This window comes from Erpetoichthys calabaricus, chromosome 18 (assembly GCF_900747795.2).
Source record: "Erpetoichthys calabaricus chromosome 18, fErpCal1.3, whole genome shotgun sequence".
In the NCBI taxonomy this organism is placed as follows: domain Eukaryota; kingdom Metazoa; phylum Chordata; class Cladistia; order Polypteriformes; family Polypteridae; genus Erpetoichthys; species Erpetoichthys calabaricus.
In genome coordinates this window covers 48,082,605-48,107,563 of record NC_041411.2, presented here as the reverse complement: position 1 = coordinate 48,107,563, position 24,959 = coordinate 48,082,605, and the positions used below count along the sequence as shown (strand labels likewise).

Below are 24,959 nucleotides of genomic sequence, written 5' to 3'. Positions count from 1 at the left end.
GCAAGTGCAAGGAGAAAAGAAACCTGCAGATACGACAGGAAAGGATTCAGTTTTCTCAACTGAGAGCTCTTTTATCCATCCATCCATTATCAAACCTGCTATATCCTAACTACAGGGTCATGGGGGTCTGCTTGAGCCAATCCCAGCCAACACAGGGTGCAAGGCAGGAAACAAACCCCGGGCAGGGTGCCAGCCCACCACAGGGCACACACACACACCAAGAACACACCAAGCAGACACTAGGGCCAATTTAGAATCGCCAATGCACCAAACCTACATGTCTTTGGACTGTGGGAGGAAACTGGAGCACCCGGAGGAAACCCACACAGACACGGGGAGAACATGCAAACTCCACGCAGCGAACCCAGGTCTCCTTACTGCGAGGCAGCAGGGCTACCACTGCACCACCATGCCGCCTGAGCTCTTTTATGTGTGTTTTAATTTTATTGCTATTTCCAGCATTACCTTCTTAGCTCTGTCAGACTAAAAATACAGGCAAAAAAGCAAAATGATACAGTTGTGTGCCCCATTGAGGACATTAATATTTATTATGTTAAGAGGCCATTAAGAAGGCAGAATGTTAAGTTATACAGCATCCTGATGTGTGCAGTACAAGGCCAAGGAGGGTTCTGCTCAAGCATTATAACGCACTGGTGAGGCCTCATCTTGAGTACTGCATGCAGTTTTGGTCTCCAGGCTACAAAAAGGACATAGCAGCGCTAGAAAAGGTCCATAGAAGAGCAACTAGGCTGACTCCAGGGCTACAGGGGTTGAATTATTTAGACAGATTAATAGAGCTGAGGCTATACAGATAAAGCAAAAGAAGATTAAGAGGTGACACGATTGAAGTGTTTAAAATTACGAAGGGAATCAGTCCAGTGGATTTTAAAATGAGTTCATCAAGAACACGGGAATACAGTTGGAAACTTGTTAAGCGTAAATTTCACACAAACATTAGGAAGTTTTTCTTTATACAGAGAGTCACAAACACCTGGAATAAGCTACCAAGTAGCATAGTAGACTATAGGACTTTAAAGACTTTCAAATCTCAACTTGATTTGAAGTGGATAGGACTGTTGAGCTTTGTGGGCTGAATGGCCTGTTCTCGTCTAGATTGTCCTAATATTCTATAAAAAGACTTGACAGGGCTATATTTGAACTATTTGCCCAAAGTTTGGAATTGGCAGTCATATTGGTCATCATCAAAAATAATAATAATAGCTGTTACAATGTACCTTTAAATAAAATAGATAAGGTACCAAAAAGTGCTTAAGATATTATATTTAAAGTTTCGAGTATTATGGGCCCAAGATAGTTGAAGAGGATTTGGCCACTGCTTTGCATGTACAAGGCAATCTCAATATTAACAGTATTACAGTTTCACTATCAACAGTCTTTCAGGCAGTCTGCTGTTCCTTCAAGGTGGGCTGCAGTCGCACATCTCCTGACTTCTATGCACACTAAACCATGAAGGTGCTCCTCTTGCTACTTGCCTATCTTGTATCCCTTGGACAGATTTAGACACCCGACCAGTCTGTTACCTTTTCACCTTCTGCTCATGGTCGGGGGTTACAGAGGTACAAGCTATTGGTGGGGTTGTACAATCAGTGGGTATGATAACTACACCCCATAAAAAGCCATATGCTATTATAAGGATACAAATATTGCAGCCATGGCAGTGGTACTGTTGTCATACCCCTGAAGGTACAGCGACAGCTCGTGCTTCTCTTCATGAAGGTGTGTCACTGCCACACTAATCTAAAACTAGAGTTTCAAATTAAGAATGTATCGTTTTTGAATTTGTGAGTAGTCTTTTGTGACATTTGAATACTGTACTGCATTTCTATTTATTTATTGGACATACAGCATATACAAGCTGTGCACTGGTTACTTGATACTGGTCTTGGAATTTGATCTTTGACTTTGTTAACCACCCTAAAGGAATAAGCACAAGTACATAACAAACTAGTGCAGGTGAAGTACAGCGAGGATTGTGAAATCACTTCAAATATCAGGCAAACGAAAGATATTATTATTATTATTATTAATAATAATAATAATAATATAAAGGTAGCAACAGGTCATGGAATGAATAAATTAATTAATTAATAAATCTCTCATCTATGTATCTTGCATAATAGAGAAATGACGTTATACTCTATTGTAGTATGTTGCGCTTGAATTAAGATTATTTTCCACATGGAAGAATCAAAATATTATTTTAAGCAATGTTTAATTAATTTATGTATTTTGTCACCTGCTGCTAGTTTTATTATTATTATTATGTGTAGTATTTATTAGAATTCCTTATTCATTGTGTTTAAGAGGTGTTGCATTATTATCTGTATTTTTTTTTTTGAAGGAAACTGAACATATTAGGTATTTTTTTATTATTTGTTTCAAGAGGTTCATGGCGTTACTGCTTCTTTCAGCTATTAATAACAAATGTTTTACAAATTATACCCCATGTAATTTAAAAAACTGGCTACACATTGGCTGACATGTCTAGCAATTATAACAAAACAAATTTTGTGAAATTCGTTTCAGGAATAAAAAAGTTACAACATATTTTAAGATAAGAACTCCACACATACTTACGAGTTTACAAACAGATCTGGACCTCTACGATATGGCGGGTGCATAGACGTATGGCCGCAAATAGGATCAGCAATGTCTGTGGCATCTGTCGCTGCATTCACCTGTTCTAGGACAGACGGTAAATCCGAATTGTCAGTTGGAAATTCCACGTGAACGCTCAACGAACTCACAATTACAACTCAGACAATTTGGACAAAACAAAGCTGCTGAGTTGTGATTTAATGCTGACCTTTCACTCAGGCCAATTGTTTAAAATAAAACCTATAACCTGTTCAGCCCGAAATGCCATTTTTTGAATGAAGTACATTTGGAACGAAGTGATACATATTCTGTACATTTATTTTGCTCTTTAGTTCCACAAAAAAATGCCATTTATTTTCTATTTCAATTTTTTTTTGCAGACCAAGTAACAGATCGACAACAATCTTGCATTTTTCCAATTAGTCTGACTGGAAACCCATGTGAACGCACTACAATGGGGAGGTGAAACATCACAACTCGGAGCTCTGAATAGTCTGAGACCATGTGAAGGAGGAACATCCTCCAAAAGTCCTGTGGCCAAGCCAACACAGCTCTCTCTGCTGGTCTGAGGTATCTCTGCACTCTTGAGATACAATTTTTATTTAAAGCCTGAGGTGTTATTGGTACTTCTCATGGTGGCACCTATAATAAAGCAGCAAGGGCTGCACCCATTCCAAGTGGAAACTGTTTCCAGCCACCTATTTGGTGAAGCTCTCCAAATGGCGTCAATCAGTTTTTCACTTTTTTTATCTTGTATCAGAAATAACATTTTGACAGACATAGTGCTCTTGTTGTGGAATCAGAAGACGTAAAGAAGTAGGATGTCACATGCGATAGATGGAGTCCACCATGGAGACACAGGTGAAGCAGAAATGAAGAATAAGTCATTGAAAATGAAAACAATTAAAACAGACTCATTATTTTAGCAGCCTGTGGGTCTTTGGAAGCAACTCTCAAATTTTAAATAAAAACCAGAAATTACACTTGACACAGTTTTCCACAAAATTCAAGTCATGTCATCGTGATGAGAGAGGTTTGTGGTGTTGTGTGTTTTTAAAGTGAAATAATTCATTCAGGACATGCACACACTGTTCTGAGGTTGATTGAAGGACTTGGCTGATCACGTATTTGTGCTTAGATGCGAGCAGGCCTGTTAAGTGCCTTGTTCATGCCTCGGAGTGGGTGATTGCAGCACCAGTTTAAAAGGGAGCCTGGGTGGGAATCAGGGGTGATAAAGGAAAGACCAAGAAAAGAAAGAGAGATAGAGCTTAAATTGAAAGAGAAGGAAGAGGCTGAGATGGTGCTGCAGAAAGAAGGCAAGAAGTCGAGATCGATGTGTGGCCAGTCCTCCTGACAGCAGGGTCGCTCCTGCACCCAGAGTGCTCTAACTGGACTCCTACCTTAAGCCATGCAGTGGTGGCAGATGGAAAATGAAGCAGGACTTGTGGGTCCCTTCAAATGCTGAGGGATATTGGCAAGGGACTTGAGTTGGGCTTGGGGCACCCCAGTGGTGACGGAATGATTTGGCTGGGTGGCATACCTATGTGACGGCTGATCGCACTTGTAGGCAGGCATCTCTGTGAGCTGAGAAGGAAGCACCGGAGCTCCTATTGATTTTTAAGGATATATCCTGCCAGTGATTTTAACCACATTTTTATTTATTGCATTTATTATGGATTTCAACCTCCTCAGACACTTGTTCTTACTGGATTATTAATTTATTTATGTATGAATGAAGCGCTGCACTAAATTGATTTGCACAGTTTGATTTTGTTTGGAATAAAAGCACCTCTTGACACTGTCCTCATTAGCTCTGGCTCATCTCGCTTCAGGACTATTAACGGTCTTGGGTTTTAGCTGCCAAAGGACAGGCAGTCATCATTTCTTGATGCAGTTATCCCAAGGATGAATGGCATTCACCTATTCAAAATGTGTTTCCATGAATTGCCTGCACTGGCCACAGGAGCCCCCAAAATTCCTGCATGTTTTTCAGCAACCCAACAGTTCAGTCATTACTTGTCTACTTGCCTGCGTGACTCTGCTGGTTATAGTTTTTTTTTCCTTTAAATCTAATAAAACAGCTTAGTAAGAAAGTCTTTTTAATATGTTAATATTGCTACAGAACCACGAGGAACTTCCCCTGAGCTTTTATTTATTTCCACAGGATTTAGACTTTTTGCCAAATAATAATTTACTTGCAGGATGTCTGCGTGCTGAAAACGCAGCCATTTGATCGCCTTTGTTATCTGGCTTTTTATGACAGACTAATGGCACTCACGCTGCTTTCCTCACGCATTTTTGGTTTCGCTTGGCTTCTTTTACAGACAATGTAGCTAAATCTCAAATATGCCACTTCACCTGTGGCCGTGTGAATTAAGAAGCTGAGACAAAGTCCTCTTGCTATAGAAGCTTGCCTTGATAAGAAGCTGTATGACTCCCCCAGCAGCCATTTCATGTGGAGAGTATGAAGAATGGCAGGTTGACAAAAAAATAAATAAAAAATCTATGTAAATGTTAATATGGACAAGGTGTATTTTCTACCAGGAATTATAAGGCATTTAAATACCAGAATGCAAACCTCAAAATCTGCTTATAAAATGGGATATCACTCTGCTATTCACCTTACCTGCTTGCTCTTACGAGTGCTTTAGCTGTATGATTGATTGATTCTATGGTTTCTGGATTTTGCAGTTTCTGTTTTTTCAGTTACATAAAGGGACCTGTTTACACTGGATTGCCTATCAGACAAATCCTTTGTCTTATTATTTATTTATTTATTTTATTTTTTTTGCCTTTTGGTACTTCTTTGTGACTTTCAAATAAATACTGTTATTCGTAAAACTTTTGCTTTGGCCTTGTCCTTAAGCCAGAGGTCTTTTTTTTTCTTTTTTTTTAATGGGTTATCCCAGGGGTGTTGAACTCCGGTCCTGGAGGGCCACAGTGGCTGCAGGTTTTCATTCTAATCATCTTCTTAATTAGTAACCAGTATTTGATGCTAATTAACTTCTTTAGCCTTAGTTTTAATTAGCTTGACTCAGCCCCCTTAGTTGATTTTTTCCTTAATTAGCAGCCGGACAGTAATGAGACACAAAGCAAGCCTTCACATGACCAGCTCACCTGTACCCATCAAACAAAATGTGAAAATAAAGAAAGGTGAAGGTCTCAGTAAGGCTGATCTCTCAGGTCACCAAGAAAATAATAGAATAGCAACAGTTTTGGAAATGTCTGTTGTGACAGAATGAGAGCAGCAACAAGCCATGGAATTGAATAACGGGTTTAATTAACAGCAACAACCACCTTCTCATTAAGGAACTGGTTGGAGTGAAATTAGTTGGAGTTTGAAGCCCCAATTCAGCTGGTCATTTGTCGGCTTGTTTCCCATCTCATTTCTGTTTAGCTGTCATTTAATGAAGAAAAGAATCAATTCAGAAGACTTAATTATTAAAAACAGGGCTATTAAAATAGAGGGAAAAGAAGTTAATTAGCAGTGAAAACTGGACACTGATTAGGAAAAGGGTTAGAAAGAAAACCTGCAGCCACTGCAGCCCTCCAGGCCTGGAGTTCGACACCCCTGGGTTTTCCTCTCCCTTGAAGGGCATGTTTAATATTCTGGGACACTGAAGTTGTCTTTGAGCTTTAAAAGCCAGCTCCTCATTTTTGTCGTGTTGTAAGCCTGATTGCATCAAAGAAATTTGGGAGGGGGGTCCCCCGTGACATTCCAATCACATTGTCAGGTCCTGTGCTGCTGCTCCACCACTCGGGTCTCCTGATGAACCGTGTTTGTTGACACCACCTATAAGCATGGCATCAAATCTCAACGTAAACCCTTTTAATATGTAGTTCCTTGCTGGTGAAAAGAGCTGCCAAAATCCATTTGAAGTTCCAAATCATTGATGTTTGCCTACAGAGTGTTCAGGAGATAGATATGAATACACTTGTGAGGTCCTATGCTGCTTCTTGATCCTCCACATGTGCTGATGAACTGTGTCTAGTGTTGCCACCTCAGCGTGACATCAAATCTCAATCCGGACTCTTGTCATGTGTAGCTCCTTGCTGGTGAAAAGAACTGGCCACCTCCATTTGAACATCTTGGTCCCTTGATGTGTTTAAGAAGTGTTTGAAGACTCTTGTCTGCTGAATTTCTGTCTAAGTTAGGTTTCTTTAACATACAAATTGTAACTTGCTTGTATTTCATTCTGAACTCTTTATTTGTGATATTCAATGTTGTAACCTCATCCCATCACACTATTGCATGGTAGAGTCAAAGTGAGACAATTTACAGCCAACTAGGAGAGGAGGAGGAGGAGGAGGAGGAAGCCATTTCATCACACTTGTTCCCAAACAATCCCCCAGACTGATGTTTAATCGATTATGTTGACCTGTTTTGTAAGTCACTTTGGATTAAAGCATCTAGTAAGCAAATAATGTCAATGTAAAATTGTGACATCCCCAAATTGTATCCTTCTTCAGAAATTGAAATCTTGCCTGCTCCCCAGATAACTCCATTAAGTGCTGGCTACCTCACAAGTCTCAGAGTTGTACCTGTGTCGAGTTTGCCTGTTCACCTTGTGTCCCACCCTGGGGTTGTCTCCCTCAAGTTTGCAGATCTGGTCAATGGGCAACTCGTAATTGGCACCGTGTGAGCTGATAGATTGGTTTGTGCCCCACTCTCCACAACCCTGGTCTGAATGAGTGGGTACATAGAACGGAATCCCACCATTAAAATGCACAACACTACTTCAACATCATCCAAGCCACCTTGCTGAAAAGAGTCACAGAGCTAAAGGAAGAGAATGTGGGGGACTACACTGATATTTTTCTCTTGATTGAAATGGTGGGATAGTAAGGGGGGGGGGTTCTATATTGGTGTATCCAGATAATTCACTTAGGTGCAGCATAAATATAGAAGATAAGCCAGCCATAAGAATTGGAAATCCTTGTATTATTACCATTAGCTCTTATTATATTTTCAACATACACGCACACACACACAAACAAAGAAAGAAAGAAAGCCGAGCTTGGACGTCACATCTTGTCAGCCCACCATAAGCTCAAACACATGCACATACAGCCCTCCCCCCTCAGCCCCCACCCCTTTTAGACAGTCTGGGATTTCCAGCAACGCTTCAGCCACCTTGCAAGAGTAGAGTATAATCGGCACTCTCCGAGATTTTCTTGTTTGTGTCACTGGAAATCTATGTGAAGAAAAACAAAAGAAGCAGAAGCAGTGACCCTGGGCGGGAGCGCGCTGCCTGCCTGCCGAGGTTTCAGACGGTGTCAGCTGATGCTCAATAGTGTAACTAGAGGAGACAGCGCAAGCAACAGAGCTGCAGTCTAATGTTTCTATCTTTAACACGCACACTGGCGCACGCACTCACACGCACACACTGGAGCGGGGCTTACATGATTCTACATGCAGGCACATGCTCGCGTGCGCGGAACTGCCAGCTCCAGCCAGTGGGCATCACAGAGAGACATCCAGTGCCCCGCTGCCCAGGGGTGAGCGCCTGACTTGTCAATCAGCTCAGGCTTTATGGGAAAGCAGCGTTCTGCCCACTGCTTCTGAAGCCACCCAAATCAAGGAGGACTGACTTTGGGCGCTCATGACTTAAGGAAAAAAAAAAAGAAAGAAAAGAAAAGAAAAAGAAGAAGAAGAAGAAGAAGCCGGCAGGTTATTCGTTCTCAGTTACGACAGGAATATCGTTTCCACGTTGTCTCTCCTGCATATACGGAGTTTCAGAAAATGAAAAAGTTTGATGACATCCTTACTGCTCCAAACGGAGACGTGGTGAGTTGCGTGGTTTTCTTTTTGTCTTTTATTTGGACGAAGCGCAGGATGAAACGGGTGGGCATTGCCATCATCTTCTATTCCAGAACTGAACTGAAGGAAAAAAATGTGTGATTTTGGAAATGGGCCAAGTGATGAATCAAAATATAACCATTTTTAATAATGATGATTTGATATTATTCAGGTCGTTTCAAAGCATGAGGAGCGGCATATGTTTGACATCAGTTGTGGCATCAAACAGAACGCGTGTTTTTTTTTTTTTGGCGTCAGTCGTAACCAAGCGGACGCCGTTTGACTCTTATTGTCGTAGCAGATTTGGGAAAAATGCCTCGCTGCATACATAGAAAGTGATGTGTGCGTGTGTCAGCCCTGTGGCTGCTGAGCCTCTGTTTAGACGACAGCTGTGTCATCTATTTATTTATTTAAATCAACGGTGAGCGCTTTGTGAAGCCTGTGGAATACACAATTGTTAGCGGCTTTGTGTGCGCGCATGTCTACATGCATGATCTTATCGCCGCTTTGCTATTACGCACCCCGACTCAGTGCGAAGTGCCTCTATTCCCAAATACCAACGCAATAACCCGTCCCAGTGATTTACACAGAGCATCGAAATGGTCATATAATTAGCATTCATTAGCTCGTCGCCTCTCTCCGGCTTCCCAGATTTTTTTTTCTGTTTTGCTTTTGCTAGTTGGGGAAAAAAATAAAGGCAAGTTTCCTCCACAGAGGCGCATATCGCATGGCAGAGTCAAGGTGAGACAATTTACAGCTAGCTAGAGGAGGAAGCCATTTCATCAAAGTTTAAGAAACCCTAGTATGATGTTAAATGGGCACACCTTCAGCAGGGGCAATACAATCCATAACAGTGCGCTAGCTGGCAAATGAAGTCACCAAAGCAAGGAAGTGCAAACTGAAATGTCACGTTGTTTCCAGAAACGACAAAAGCTTTAGCCCCGGGGAGTGCTGATGAATTATGGAAGATGAAGCCTGCCGCCTTAAATTGGATGTGCTTATAGTACCTGATGGAGTGAGACCATAGATGAACTTACTGAACCTGAAAGCTAAGGCAGCCTATTAGAAAAGTCTTGTGACATACTGATAAATGCTTCTTTATTTAACACATTAAACTGACACCCATCAGTTGCAGGTGCCTGCCCATTGTAGGGTATACTTTAACAGAGCCAGTTTTGAGCCACCAGGTCTTTGGAATGTGGATAGCCAGAGTAGCTGCATGGAGAGACACTCGGTGGTAGACATGGGAGAAAACATCCACAGTCCACATAAAGCTTTGGGAACCCTGGCACCATTTTATACTGAACCCATTAATGAAGTTTATGAGTCCACCTTGGTAGTAGCTTTCAGTGTGGGCACTCAATAGATGGAAGGCCAGTCTATTGTAGGACATACCTCTCCTCTCATACTGGGTTATTTTTGAGTGGCCAATACATACAAATCTGCAAGTCTTTGGAATTTGAGAAGAAGTTCATAGGCTCTCGGGTGAATGTAGGGGAAAACATCCACAATCCATACAAAATAGTAACTGAAGAGTCAATCAAATCCAGTCTCTTGGGAGCCTCACACCATTCCAAAGTGAACCCGACCATATGAATTCACTTTGGTTGTAGAGAGCTATTGTGTCACCATCAGATGCAAGACAGAATCTAGGCTTAGATGAGAGGCCAGTCCGTTGTAGGGAAAACTCTCACACTGAGTTATTGTTGAGTGACCAATCAAAATAAATCTGTATGTCTGTGGAATGTGGAAGGAAGACTAGAGATACTTTCCATTGATGTGGAGGACAAATCAACACTATACACTGAGAGACTGAAGACTCAATCAGACCAAGTCTCATGGGGTTTGTATGGCAGTACCATTAACCCCTGAACCATTCCAAACTGAGCCCATTCATTGAGTTTAAGAATCCACTTTGATTGGCGAGGCCTATCATGGCACCACGAGATAAAAGGTAGAAACCAGGCTTAGGTGGGAGGCCAGACCATTTTAGGGCATGCTGTCATACTTGGTCAGTTTAGAGTGGTCAGTCAATATCTTGGCAGCATCAAATGCAAGACAGAAATCAGACATAGATGGGAGGCTGTCCATTATAGAGCATACTGTCAAAATGTTTCAGTTTTGAGCAGCCAATAAATGTAAATCTGCAGGTCTTTGGAATTTGGTATTAAGGCCAGAGTACCTGGCGAGGCACTCACAAAAATGTGGGGAAAACATCCACAATGCACACAAAACAATGACTGAAGAGTCAGTCAAACCCTGTCTTCCTGGGAGCCTCACAGCATTCCAAAGTAAACCCATCCATGGAGTTTATGAATCCATTTTGGTTGTGGAGACCTATCGTGGCACCATCAGATGCAAGACAGAATCCAGGCTTAGATGAGAGACCAATCCACTGAAGGGCATGCTCTCCTACTGGGTTATTTTTGAGTGGCTAATCAATATAAATCTGTGTGGAAGGAAGGCCAGAGATATCTGCCATTGATGTGGAGGAAAAATCCACAATGTACACTGAGTGACAGAAGAGTCCATCAAACCAAGTCTCATGGGGTTTGTAAGGCAGCACTCCTGTACCATCCCAGACTGAACCCATTTATTGAATTTATGAATGCAACTTGGTTGTGGAGACTATTGTGTCAGTAGTAGATACAAGGTAGAAACCAGGCTTAGGTGGAAGGCCAGTCTGTTGAAGTCCACTCTCTCATATTTGGTCAGTTTTGAATTGCCAATAAATATAAATCTGCATGTGTTTGGAATGTGGGAAGAAGGCTAGAGACACTTGCCATTGATATGAATGGAGAGTCCTGCACTATTCCAAAGTGAAGCCATGCATCATGTTTATGAATCCACTTCAGTTGTGGAGACCTATTGTGGCAGCTGCAGATGCAAGGTAGAAATCAAGGTTAGATGAGAGGCCAGTCCATTGTAAGGCACCATCTCAGAAAGGGTCAGTTTTTAGTGGCCAGTCAATTTAAGTTTGCATGTCTTTATAATGTAGGTGGAAGGCCAGAGTACCATGAATGTGGAGGAAACATACCAAAAGACTAAGGAATAAAGCAGAAAAACAAGCTTAGACAGGAGGACATTCCATCATAGAATATACGAGTACAACCATACACTCTAACACAGGGCCAGTTTATTGTCACTAATTAACTCCTAATCATTTATGCAAAGTGGGGAGAAAACCAAAGAAAACCCCATGGAGGCATGACTACAAAGTGCAGACCTCACACCGAGAGTTAATGGTATTCAAGCCTGGTCTCCTGCAGCAGGGTGCTAACTACTAAACCATGGTGCCACAGCCAAGTGAAGCTGTAAACTTTTTTCAGAACTTACTTTGGTTGTGGAGGCCTGTCTCTGTAGCATCAGGTAGAAGACAAACAAAAAATGTGGACAGCATAGTGGCCCATTACAGGACCCACATTCACACATATTATTCAAGTACAATTTATCATGTACATGTTTGGGATGTGAGATGACTCTCCATTAACAAAAGAAGAAGCTACACAGACATAGCATGACTATATGAACTGCATTTACTAATGAACCCCAGCATCATGAGGAGTAAGGAAATAATTAAACTTGGACAAGAATGAAGTTTTCACAGAGCACAAGGCATACTTACACTCCAGGCAAGTTTAGAATCTCCTTTAACCTAAAACAGTGTAAACTTTAAAATGTGGGAGAAGCAGACCTATAACAATCTTCTTGAACAGGGGGAACATATAAACATCACAGGCGCTGTAATCTGTCAAGAAAATGAACTCAGATCTTCAGAGCTGTGAGCAATCAGCCCTAGCCACCATGATCCCTAAAACAAATTCAATGACAAAGAAAAATATCAACAAATACATTTCAGTCTTTGAGCAGAGAACATGATTTGTGCCTATCAACGGTGTCATTTAAATTAAGTGGAGGGCTTTCCAAAGTTAAAAAAGCTAATTATATTATCTTGCCTTCTTCTCATGTGGTTCTACGCATGCCCTCAAATGACAAACACTGCGACCACTAAACCAACCACCTGGCCTGCTAAAAATGACATCTTTTCTGTTTGTTATTCTCCCATAGATCCTTGCTGCTCATTGGCAGAGCACTAAATGACCCAGAATACCATGGCCACTGCCTCAGGCTGGCCTACTCATCATGGAAAAGCTTCACTCTAATGCTGAAGGTGAACAATTATTGAGTTGCCGGATGATCATCTCTCGTAATTTCTATTACAGAAGCAATACCCATCCACTAAACAGATTTATCCCTCAGGGGGCAGAAATTTCAGTTGCAAACCCTAGTTGTTGTGCAAGTCTACCTGAGGATACACTCTGAGGACAATGCTGGGGAGTATTATATGCCAAATGAAAACTATGACAATCAAATCTCTGGTACAATAGACTCTTTGTTCCTCCAAATTAACCTTCATACACAGTCCTCCTCGATTTCAGAAGAGCTTTGTCCTTCTCCACACCTGAATCTAACTCTGAGGAGGAGACACCTATAAGAGAACTTCCAGTACGTTATAGGCAAACCTCAGAAGAACTCCTGGCTCAGACAGATAAGGGCAGGGAAATCTTCCCTTCAGGAGTTTTCTCCAGTGTTTCTGGAGATTCCAAACACTGCTGTCAACTTGAACTACAATTCCAGAGCAGCTCTGAAGAAGTCTAACCTGCCACACAGTGTACCTTGGGAACATGTTGCCCCTGCAGGTAGTCCTTAATTATCCTTTCTTCCTGTAACAGGAAAGATACCACCAACCACCTTGGCCAGGCCACCAGACATTCACACTTTCCTGTAAAATACACACACACACACCAACTAATATTGGGCCAATTTAGAGTCACCAGTTTGCTGACCTGCACATGACTGATTAAGAAAGAGCAGAAGGAGAACCCCCACATAGAAACTAGGAGAACATGCAGGCTCCACACTGTTAGCCTCCTGGACCTGAGAAGTAGCACTCTGTGTTCTCAGCATTTACATTCAGTGTATTTCTCCCTTTTGGTTCAACTTACTTTTTAATGTTTTAGTAACACATTCTGAACATTTTGTGGCACTTTGCATATAATTGCTGTGTGCTTGTAAATGCCGAGTGAGACTCTTACCTATGAAAGGTATCAAGAGCGCTAAAATAAAAGGCTGACAAGGCCATGCAGCAGGTAGAATAGCATTGGATGAGGTAACTATCTATCAAGGGGTGCATTTGGAGAGCATCTTGAAATGCCAGTGTGGATTCTCCTCTCTCTAACCCATCATACGAATATAAGAAATCTGACAAACAAGAGAAGACCATTCAGTCCATCAAGCCTGTTTGTTTAACTAATAGCTAAGCTGTCCCAATATCTCATCCAGATTCTTCTTAAAGCTCGTCAAGGTTTCATCTTGGTAGTTTCTTCCATATTCACACAACTCTTTGCATAAAGAATTGCGTCCTAACTTCAATTTTAAATGCACCTCCCCTTAATTTCCACTGGTGTTTCCTCAAGTATGTGATTCACTGTTGAGTTGAAAGAATTCTGCTGGATCTACTTTATCAATGCCTTTGAGAATTTGGAAGGCCTGGTTTAATCTCCTCGGCTCGAGACTAAACAGGTTTAATTCTGAGTCTGTCATGGTATGGCATGTCCTTAGGTCCTGGGAAGCACCTGGTAGCTCTTTTCTGCAAAGCTTCGAGTAGTGCTATGTCGTTCTTGTAGTGTGGTGGCCAGAATTGCACACAATACTCTTAGATGCGGTCATACTAGTACTGTACATTATATAGTCTGAGCATAACTCCCGTGACTTAAATTCAACAGCCTTTATGACATAACCAAAATTCTTCTGTACACTGCTTAAACAATGAAAACATTGTGTCAACATAAACCCCTAAATCATTTACAGAGGTTGCTTCCCCATAGGACAGTGTCTCCCATCTTACATTTATTACTGACATTCATTTTGCCCATGTGTAGCACGTTGCACTTTTCTACATTAAACTGCACTTTCCAATTGTTTGCCCAGCTCTGAAGGTTGTCCAGATATTTTAGGAATTGTTTTTCATGCCTTCTCAGTGTCTGTCGTTGCTCCACTTTTAGTATCATCTACAAACTTCACAAGTTTACTAACTATACTGGAAATAATATCTGTAATATAAATCATAAACAGCAACGGTCTGAAGGCAGACCCCTGAGGGACTCCACTGATGACCTTGTGGAACATTTTCCTCTTATCCTCTGCACATCTACTCTTTGTCTCCTGCTGGTTAACTAGCTTGAAATCCACTCTTTGGTCTTTCTGCTGTCCTTTGTCACCCCTAGTAACCTCTTGGCAGTCTGCTTAAGTTGATGGGCATGTCAGACTTGCCGACTGAAGTTACTGATGCCATTGCCAGACCGTGTCAATTTACACAATTGGAAATCGCTGGACATGCGGGCTAACTTTTTGGGACTGCTAAGCTCCATTCCAACAGGTGCCATTCCTATATCTGCCCGTCGGTTTCATTTTTTCATTCTGTTGTGGTACATAAAACATAACACATCAGACAGAGAAGCTTCTCTTCTGTTTTTTGAGGTTCAAAACACCCATGTTCGTAATCCTACTCACTGCATTCTATGGATTGTTACTTCCAGATGAGCAGTCATTGGTTGTCAGCTGTCATGCACATGAAGCCCTACGACTAATCAAACCTGCTTGATTTCATCAAGGCGAGTCTCAGACTAGTTGGAATGAGTCACTGGGTATGTCATATTATGTGACCGGCTTCACTGGAGCACGTCACTGACCTGTAAACAAAGGTTACACATGAAAACCACTAGAATAGTCATATAATGTGACAAGGCCTTTAGTGGCTGAATTTCGAGTTCGAGCAACCCATTTTGAAGCAGATCCTCTTAAGGAGCCTTGCGGGACAGCTGAAGTCCCAACTCCACTGGGCACTACCATCTAATTGTTTCTATTGGCACTTATTCAACCTGCTTGAAAATGCTCAAATGAAACAGCGTCCCTTGTTCATTTTATTCTCTTGAATATAAATGTGGAGGGTGTCCACATCACTTTGATATTTATCTGCAGGGGCATCACGGTGACGCAGTGGTAGTGCTGCTGCCTCACAGTTAGGAGACCCGGGTTCGCTTCCCGGGTCCTCCCTGCGTGGAGTTTGCATGTTCTCTCCGTGTCAGCGTGGGTTTCCTCCGGGCGCTCTGGTTTCCTCCCACAGTCCAAAGACATGCAGGTTAGGTGGATTAGTGATTCTAAATTGTGATTCTAGTGTGTGCTTGGTGTGTGGGTGTGTTTGTGTGTGTCCTGCGGTGGGTTGGCACCCTGCCCAGGATTGGTTCCCTGCCTTGTGCCCTGTGTTGGCTGGGATTGGCTCCAGCAGACCCCTGTGACCCTGTGTTCGGATTCAGCGGGTTGGAAAATGGATGGATATTCATCTGCCATGTTACAATCACAATCAAATGGCATTGAGAGGGATCCCAGGAGTTCCTTGTGTTGGTGCAGCCCCAGAGGGAAGCAATGAGTCACAGCACCGGCCTACACTCAAACTCAGATCAACACGTCACGTCACTAAGAGCCCACATAAATTCTGGCATTAAATCTTAATATGTCAACAATGAGACAGGAGTCATTTACAGAAGAATCAGTCTGTGCAGACCTCAGGAATGGCACCCCATCCACGTTGGTTCCAACCTTGCACCTGCTACTGCCTCATTTAGAATGAATAAGTGGCTTTAGAAAAGAGTGGAATTTAGATGGCCATAGCAATCTAGAGAAGAAGCCATAAAGTATGATACTGTAAGTGCTCACCACAAATTGTGCTTTCAGTTTAGTGAAAAGGCTGGTATCAGAGCATCTCAGGTGTCTTGGGGGTTTGAAATCTACAGTGAAGTAAACCAGTAGGAAGCCAGCTAAGAGGTGATGCAGTCCCTACTTTTGGTCCAAGCCACCTTTAAGGGAGTATCATATATTTTGAATCTGCTGTAATATGTCAACATGTCAAGCAAGAACACCACTGATTCCAGTGATCCAGCTAAGATGTGAGAACACCAGCAGTGAGTGTTTTCCTAGTATGGTGTTTTAACTACAGTCAAGATCAGAGATTCAAAGATCAGGTTACTGTCAAGTATGATTGCAAAGCTAGTAACTAACAGTGATGGATAAGCTACCGGGGTTTTAGATTTTCAAAAATATAAAATGAGAAGTAAAGCAAAATGACACCTTTTATTGGCTAACTGAATAAATTACAATTTGCAAGCTTTCAAGGCAACTGAGGATCCTTCTTCAGGCAAGAAGAAGCTTCTCATTGCATCCATAAATCCATAAATCACCCTACTACTAAAGATATGAAAGAAATTTTAAGGAATAGCAGTGCACCCAACTAGACTGATAACACTAGCTGCGAGACCCTACTTTTTTTTTTGGTGATTATGCCAAGATGAAAGTGGGAAAGGTTGGTGCCCCCTTAATAAAATATTAAAAGTGAGAGCACACCAACACTCTGAGTAGCTTGTGATGGATCCATCTATTTAATAATCTATTAACACCATTCAGGGTCTATCCTAGGAGTCTTGCATGCAAAGTAAGAACCAAACCTGGACGGGATGCCAGTCTATCACAGTGCTCACCCAATGTAACTCACACCAGTTAGCCTGATATCCTAATCTTTGTGAGGAAAACCAGCACTCCATTTTTGTTATTGTCATTGACTTCACAAAACCTTGGCTGCATCTGTTTTATTGATTTTATTTGGGCAGCAAGTCCCCAGTAGAGTCCAGATTGTAGGCATAAATGACAATTATAAAGTGTCCACCATAATGTTATATGCAAATACTCTTAAATGAAAGTCTGCAATGTGCACTTTAATCACATCTGACTTGTATAATTTGTAATTTTAAACTGTGGAGCAGAGCAGTAAATCAAGGAAAATGTGTCTTTGTCCTAAACATAATGGAGGGCACTGTATTCTATTCACCCACATATATTCTGAACCTTCTTATGGACCTTAAGAACCAACAGTGCATAAGGAATGAAAAGAATGAGACTAGTAGGTATTTTTTAAAAATATAATGCACTTAACTGCTTATTATAATATGGTGTCGTGTAATCACACTTACTCATACAGGCCCAGTTGGGGACATAAATTAACCTAACTTAGACAGGCTTGGGATTTGGGAGCGAGCCGGAGCATCTCAAAACAACCCGTGCTAACACTGGGAGAATGGATAAACTCTGGAGACAGTGGCCAGGCACTTGAGAGAATTCATGTCTTTAGAGCCGTGAGCCAGCAACAGCAATCACTGGTGCCAACCTAAAGAAGAAGGAAAACCCCATATTTCAGATACTGAACGTTATTATTGTAAAGAAATTCATACGAATCACAACAGTAATGCTAAGTGCAATTTCCTATGGGGTGTGTTGAGCTGGTAACATCACTTCAACAGGCCCACCGAATCAACAAGCTAATTAACAGGGTGGGCTCAGTTATGGGACACACTCTGGACCCCCTGGAGGAAGCAGCAAAGGAAAGAATTGAAACAAAACCGAGTGCCATTATGAGCGATGGTGTATGTCTGACACACTAACACGGAAGACTTTCAGCCAAGGGGGCTCCTTTATATCAACAGCAATACTCCTGTATAATGCCTCACTGTGACTGCCAAGGGGTTTTGTTGCTTTGCCATAATATAACAATATTATTTATTTATTAATTTATTTAATGCGTTTCTGTAAAAAATCCAGATTTCCCTCTGGGAACAAATAAAGCGCTATCTATCTGTCTACAGAGCACACACACATACCTATACACACCCTGAGTAACACACAAACACACACACACACATATATATATATATATATATATATATATATATATATATATATATATATATATATATATATATATATATATATATATATATATATATATATATATATATGGGCGGCACGGTGGTGCAGTGGGTAGCGCTGCTGCCTCGCAGTTGGGAGATCTGGGGACCTGGGTTCGCTTCCCGGGTCCTCCCTGCGTGGAGTTTGCATGTTCTCCCCGTGTCTGCGTGGGTTTCCTCCGGGCGCTCCGGTTTCCTCCCACAGTCCAAAGACATGCAGGTTAGGTGGATTGGCGATTCTAAATTGGCCCTAGTGTGTGCTTGGTGTGTGGGTGTGTTTGTGTGTGTCCTGCGGTGGGTTGGCACCCTGCCCAGGATTGTTTCCTGCCTTGTGCCCTGTGTTGGCTGGGATTGGCTCCAGCAGACCCCCGTGACCCTGTGTTCAGATTCAGCGGGTTGGAAAATGGATGGATGGATGGATATATATATATATATATATATGCATATGTGTGTGTGTGTATGTAAAGTGATGAGGCAACACTGTGTGCCACCCTTACCCAAAACACACACACACATATATATATATACTAGCTGTGCTATCTGTCTAAGATGGGTTGAAATCTAACTGTCAACATATATGTTTATGTTCATTATCAAACATTAGATCTTTAGAACAATGTAGACGAGAACAAGCCATTCAGCTCAACAAACCTAGTCAGTCCTATCCACTTAATTCTCCCAAAGTAATCATCATAGACCTCATGCTGTTTATTTGGTACATGGGTTGTCCATTTGATCCTCATAGCGGCCTTTTCCTCTACAGACAGAGCATCCTCTTGGCCGTTGCTCATCAAACTGACAGCTCTTATAGTCAAAGTATTTCGCTGGGAAAATGCAGTGGCATTCGCTAACACATTGGCCTGGTTTAGTGATTCTAGCCTAGTCATGTCGGAGTTTTGGTTTCTGATGTATATTAGAAATGTTATTTTCATTCATCCATTGCCCACCACATGAAGTTATCAGGCATTCACATTACAGCTATAAACCTTGTTCACGCAGCTGGAGCACATGTTAGAAAGTCTCTACCATGATGCTGTTGCCAGCATATAATGTTGGACAATTGAATAGGCTGATAGGACCACTTTTTATTTGTAGAACTTTACCTGGTAGTTTTATTATAATGTTTGATTTTTTTTACCCTTCTCTACATGCCTATTTTTAGATTTGTCTTCCTAACAATAACAATGGGACAGACATTCAGATACACAGACACTTGTCCTTTTATTAAGTTGGATAGGTATAGTGAAGGGGAAACCCTGTGTGTCACTCTTACCCAGAACAAAAAGACAAACCAATGTCCTTTATCAAAAATATGATTCTGATTATAAAAAAATATTAAATGATAAAAAGGGAGGGACAATCACACAGCATTAAAATAAAGCAAACAAGAAAGAAGCCCTAACTAGGACTAAGCCCACATATAAGCTTTGAACTAAGTCGTTAGAATGAGGTGAATCATCCACTCGCTTTCTTCTCTAAACAAGTACAGTACTACAGGCCCAAAACAGATCTCCTCACTCTGCTCCACTCTCCACTATCTGGCCGGACTACTGTCCTGCAGGAGTAAGTCTTTGCCCAAGTCCCCCTCTGCTTACAATCTGAAAAGCTGTCAGTTCAGGGTGTAGCTTTATGCTGCAGGTGGCAGCCACTCCTTCCTGCATCACTGAACCTGAGTATTTACTTAGTGGACCAGGCATCTTTTAATATCTCTGGCCTTTCTATTAATTTACTGCTTCTACAATAAGCACTTCTGGGGTTTTCAAAAGACGTGGCCGCCTCTAACTTCTCTTGGAACTTCTCTCTCTTCTCCTTTGCCTAAAGTACAGGTGCTTCTATTAAATATATCAGGCTTACCAACCCCTAGCAGATGCCTGCCTGTACTATTCTTAAAATACATAGGGGACAATTTATAAGTTTTCCATTTCCTATTCCTTTTTTACCTGGCACTGTCATTCCAGACTTCCCTATGCATTAAAGAGTATATTAATTATTGCATATATTGCACAACGTTTCTGTGTTTAGTTTGAACATTATGGTCTGCATTTGTTAGATTTCTTTTATTTAAATGTATATTTATTATATTGAGTTCAGGTGTCTTAAGTAGAGATGTGCCTAATAAGAATAAGTTAAAATTGAAAGCAGTTACGGTGATGTCACCACCTCACAATCAAGAGAAGCAACTGGAGTTTCTCAAATTATAAGAATGTTCCTCTAACTTGGCACACTAAGTATTTGGAATGCTAAGTAACTTTTTGTTTTCTCCATGGCGTGAATGATCAGTATGATGTTTGAATCCAGAAAGAGTACACCCTGCTGTAGACATGACACAAACCTGTTATGAAATATTTAAATATATGAGAGTGCATGCCTGTTTAAAATAACTTCTGTTGAGCTATGTCAAAGTTAGGCTTCATTCCTTTTACTTTACATTAATGTTATATTTTAAAAGAAAAACAAAGTATCTTCGGTTGTGGATGAACTGCTTCAATTCTGCTATTCATACATGCAAAAAAAATTTATTATACAGTAAGCTAGGGTGTGCAAGACAGCCACATTACCAACGTACCACCTGCAAGGCTTGTCAACTGCTAACACTACCAATACTGCTCTTAGCAGAGCAGATGTATATAACATATTCATGTTATAATTGGTTGTATTGACATGAAAGTACCATTATTGTATTTTCCTAATGAAGACGAAAAAAAATGATATATAGCTGTATACTATATGACATATGGTTTTGAAGAAAAATGAGCATTGCATGAAAATGTTGCCCAATTTAGCTAATCTTTTTATATATTTACAACAGATTTGTCACAAAACTGAACATGTATCCAATAGAGGTTCCTGTCAATAAATAGAATAAAAAAGAGTTGAAAAAATGTCTTTAAAGCCACATTATTTTAAGTCCATCTGCCAGTAGATATCATAACATAAGGCCCAGACACCCCGAAGATGTCTGCTTCAGTATAAAAAGATTTTCTTCTGGAAGTGTTCCCAAAGTGCCCTGCCCATGGAGACTTTGAAACAGTGAAGAACAGACTCAGAATTATAACTTTTTGGGCAATTGCTCAGTGGAGTGTTTTCCTATCAGACTCAGCTCCTTGTTTGACCACAAGCCAGTTATTGTGGTTATTCCTGTGTTTGTAGCCGAGTGGGTGCAATTCCAATGTATAACCATTATTGTGTTATTGAATTATCTTGACGGACTGAATGTACGCTATTAAATTTCTCTTTTGTCTTGGATAGCAGAAATCCAAAAGTTCATTTTATGTTGTTACTATTTTTGTAGTACCATTGAGATATCCTGTATGTATATTCCTAGCAGATCCTTTCAAGCTCTGTTAGACTGGATGGGAAGTGTTTGTAAACAACCACAGATGTTCCATGGAGTTTAAGTGTGGGCTTTAGCTGGGCCAGTCTTGTTCAGAAACCACACCAGCATTGTCTTGGCTGTATTCTTGGGGTCATTATCTTGTTGAATGGTGAACCCTCATCCTAACCTGAGGTCTTGTGGGCTCTGGAGCAGGTTTTCTTCATGGGCCTTGTTGTATTTGGCTGAATTCATTCTTCCCTCAGTTCTGACCAGTCTCTTTGTCCCTGCCACTGAGAAGCACCTAATAGCAGGATGTTGCCACCACGATGCTTCACTATAGAGATGGTGTTAGGTAGGTGATGAGCAGTGCCTGATCTTTGCCAGACACTGTGCCTGGAATATTGCTCAAAGAGTTCAATTTTTGTCTCATCAGACCAGAGAATCTTTTTCCTCTCAGAATTCTGTAGATGCTATCATATGCTTTTTACTCAAGAGTAGCTTACATCTAGCTACTCCATCATAAACACCTGATTGATGAAGTCCTGGAAAAATGGTCATCCTTCTTACACGTTCTTCAAGTGGCCATTGGGTTCTTAGTCACCTCACTGATCCAGGCCCTTCATGCTTGGTTACTCACTTTGGCCAGACAGTCAACTCTAGGAAGAGTCCTGGTGGTTTGAAATGTGATATGTTTCAAAACTATTGAGGCCATTGTGCTCCTGGCAACACTCAAGGGTTTAAATATGGTTTTATACCCTTGTCCTTTTCGGTGCGTCATCACAATTTCATTGCAGAGGTCTGCAAAGAGTCCCTTGGACTTCATGGCTTGATTTTTATCCTGACGTGCAGTGTGAATTGATGTACCTTCTAGGCACAGGTGTGTGCTGAGATGGTCATCCTTCCGATAGGTTGCCCAGGTGAACATTGCTTTCTTAGTCATCTCCCTGATCAAAGCCCTTCTTGCCTGGCTACTCAGTTTGGCCAGACAGTCAACTTTAGGAAGAGTCCTGGTGATTCCAAACTTCTTTCATTTCACAACTATTGAAACCATTAGGATCTTAGGAACACCAAAAGTGTTAGAAATGGTTTTATCACCTTGTCTTGATCTGTGCCTCGCCACTATTTGATTTTGTAGGTCTACAAAAAGGCTTTTGGACTTCATGGCTTGATTTTTATCCAGATGTGCAATGAGAATTGTAGCACCTTATATACACAGGTGTGTGCCGAAATGGTCTTCCTTCCAACAGATTTTCCAAGTGACCATTGGGTTGTTAGTCATCTCCCATATCAAGGTCTATCTTGCCTGGTTATTTTCTTTGGCCAGACAGTCATCTCTAGGAAGGGTCCTGGTGGTTCAAAATTTCTTTTACTTCACAATTCTTGAGGCCAATGTGCTCCTGGCAATACTCAGATCTTTAGAAATGGTTTCATCATTTTGTTCTGATCTGTGCCTCACCACAGTTTGCTCGCGGAAGTCTACATAGAGTTCCTTGGACTTCATGGCTTGTTTTTAGTCCAAACGTGCAGTGTGAATTGTGGGACCATCTATACACAGTTGTGTGCCTTTCCAAATGAAGTCCAATCAAATCACAACATAGAGTAAATGAGAGCCAAAGTAATGGTTGCATTTAATGAATAATGATTACTTAATGTTAAGCAGTCAATATAGAGAATAAGTTTACAAGGCGGAGAGGAAAGCATGTTCAAAGTCAGCAGCGATGCCTACATCAGACCACGTGGCTGAGTTTTGAGTTGGGATGAATTTCTGTGCTGCCAATTTCAGAGATCTCCATAAATAAACATAAAGTAATTGAAGTTGCTGTGTTAGTCCCAGCAGGTCATTTACATCTTTAAGATGGTCAGTTTACTGTGCCAAATGATACAGGTAACAATCCAACAAGTATAGCATAACGTAGAACCATAACGCAGATTGAATTTCTGAAAGCCATGTTGCTTTCAAAAAATTCGTAAAGCAAGATGGTGAAGAGGCAACTTGAAGTTGTCCAAGCCTTCATTTATTAACTGAACTTGTTTACTACTGTCTACCCTAGTAGCACAGGATGGAGGATAAAAGTCACGAATAGCTGGGACACTTGACCATTTCAGGGCACACTTATACACATAAAAGTGACAGAAAATGGAATAGCGTGACAAAATAATTGGAAAATGTCACTTCTATTCATTAACCTTCAAACCAAGGCAGTAGACAACTTTGGGCAGCACATTAAAGCTTAAGTTGGGCATCAGTTTCAATTCCCCTTTTACACTGTTCAAAGTTATTGCCTAATGCGGTGTAATTTTCCCTCCCACATACCGAGTTTGACGTAGCCTTTACAAAAATTGTGAGTCCAACAGGCATTTGAGTGAAACTCATCCTGTCCATGCAGCTTGCCTAAATAAAAAGCTTTTAAATCCAAGTAATTGAACTACTTATCAGAAGCACTTGAAATATTAAATATATAGTATAGTTTAAGCGTTCATTATACCCACACTGAGGTCACAGAGCGTTCTTCTTCCTATCATGTCTTACACAGACAAAGTTCCTAAGTAATTCACACAACATGAAAGTGGTGCTCTATATTCTTTAATGCTTTTATACATGGTTGTTTGCAATGACACACATAAATTTGATTTTTTTTTCCCCCATGTGTTCTAATGTGTTCCTCTAGCTGAGCTGTACATGCTCACTAATATACTCAGATGAGCAGTATGATTTATACCAGGATTAGGAAACAACGACAATATAAAACTTCTTCTCAATTCCTTCTCAAGTGACCATTATTCATATAAGTATACTTATTTACATTAATGGCAGAGTTATCTAATTTATCTAAACAGATCTTCACAACTGATCATTTAGTAGATAATAATTATTGGATCAGTATGGTGGTGTAGTCTTCTGCATCAAGAGTTCCGACACCAGCATAATCATTGTGTTTGTGGAGACTGCACATTCTCCCAGTGCCTGTACTAGGTTTTCTCATGGTATTCTGATTTTTCTTTCACATCCAAAAGACATGCAATTTTTGGATTCTTGTTGTTTTTAAGCTGCCCTGCTTTGATTAAGTATGGCTGTATGAATTAATGTGCCCTTTGGTGCGATATTGCCCCATTCCAGCTTTGACTCCTGCTGATACTTATACAAGCAGAAAGGTACTTTAAAAGAATTAATTGAATTTGGACTAAGTTAGGCTGGTATGGTAGGTCAAGAGTGTACATGACCACATATGGAAGTCTAATAAATGAAAAAAATCCACTACATAATGGAATTTGGTATTAGCACAAATTGTAAGCCATAGAGCCATTGTCACTAAGATCTGATCTTTGAGGCAGTGTAGCCAAAATTAGGAGCGACTAGTTCTGGCCAGCA

The 24,959-nt window shown here is 41.0% G+C and overlaps 2 protein-coding genes across 2 annotated transcripts in view; one reads left to right on the top strand and one right to left on the bottom strand.

The window, feature by feature from the left end:
* The window catches only part of cacna2d4a (calcium channel, voltage-dependent, alpha 2/delta subunit 4a), a 791,862-nt gene that overhangs the window by 283,680 nt on the left and 483,223 nt on the right, over nucleotides 1-24,959 (bottom strand). The gene's annotated exons all lie outside the window — the stretch shown is intronic.
* Nucleotides 7,739-24,959, top strand: part of lrtm2a (leucine-rich repeats and transmembrane domains 2a) — a 98,788-nt gene continuing 81,567 nt past the window's right edge. The window contains exon 1 of the mRNA XM_028824238.2: nucleotides 7,739-8,407. The gene's annotated coding sequence lies outside the window, so the exon portion shown is untranslated. The remainder of the gene's footprint in view (nucleotides 8,408-24,959) is intronic.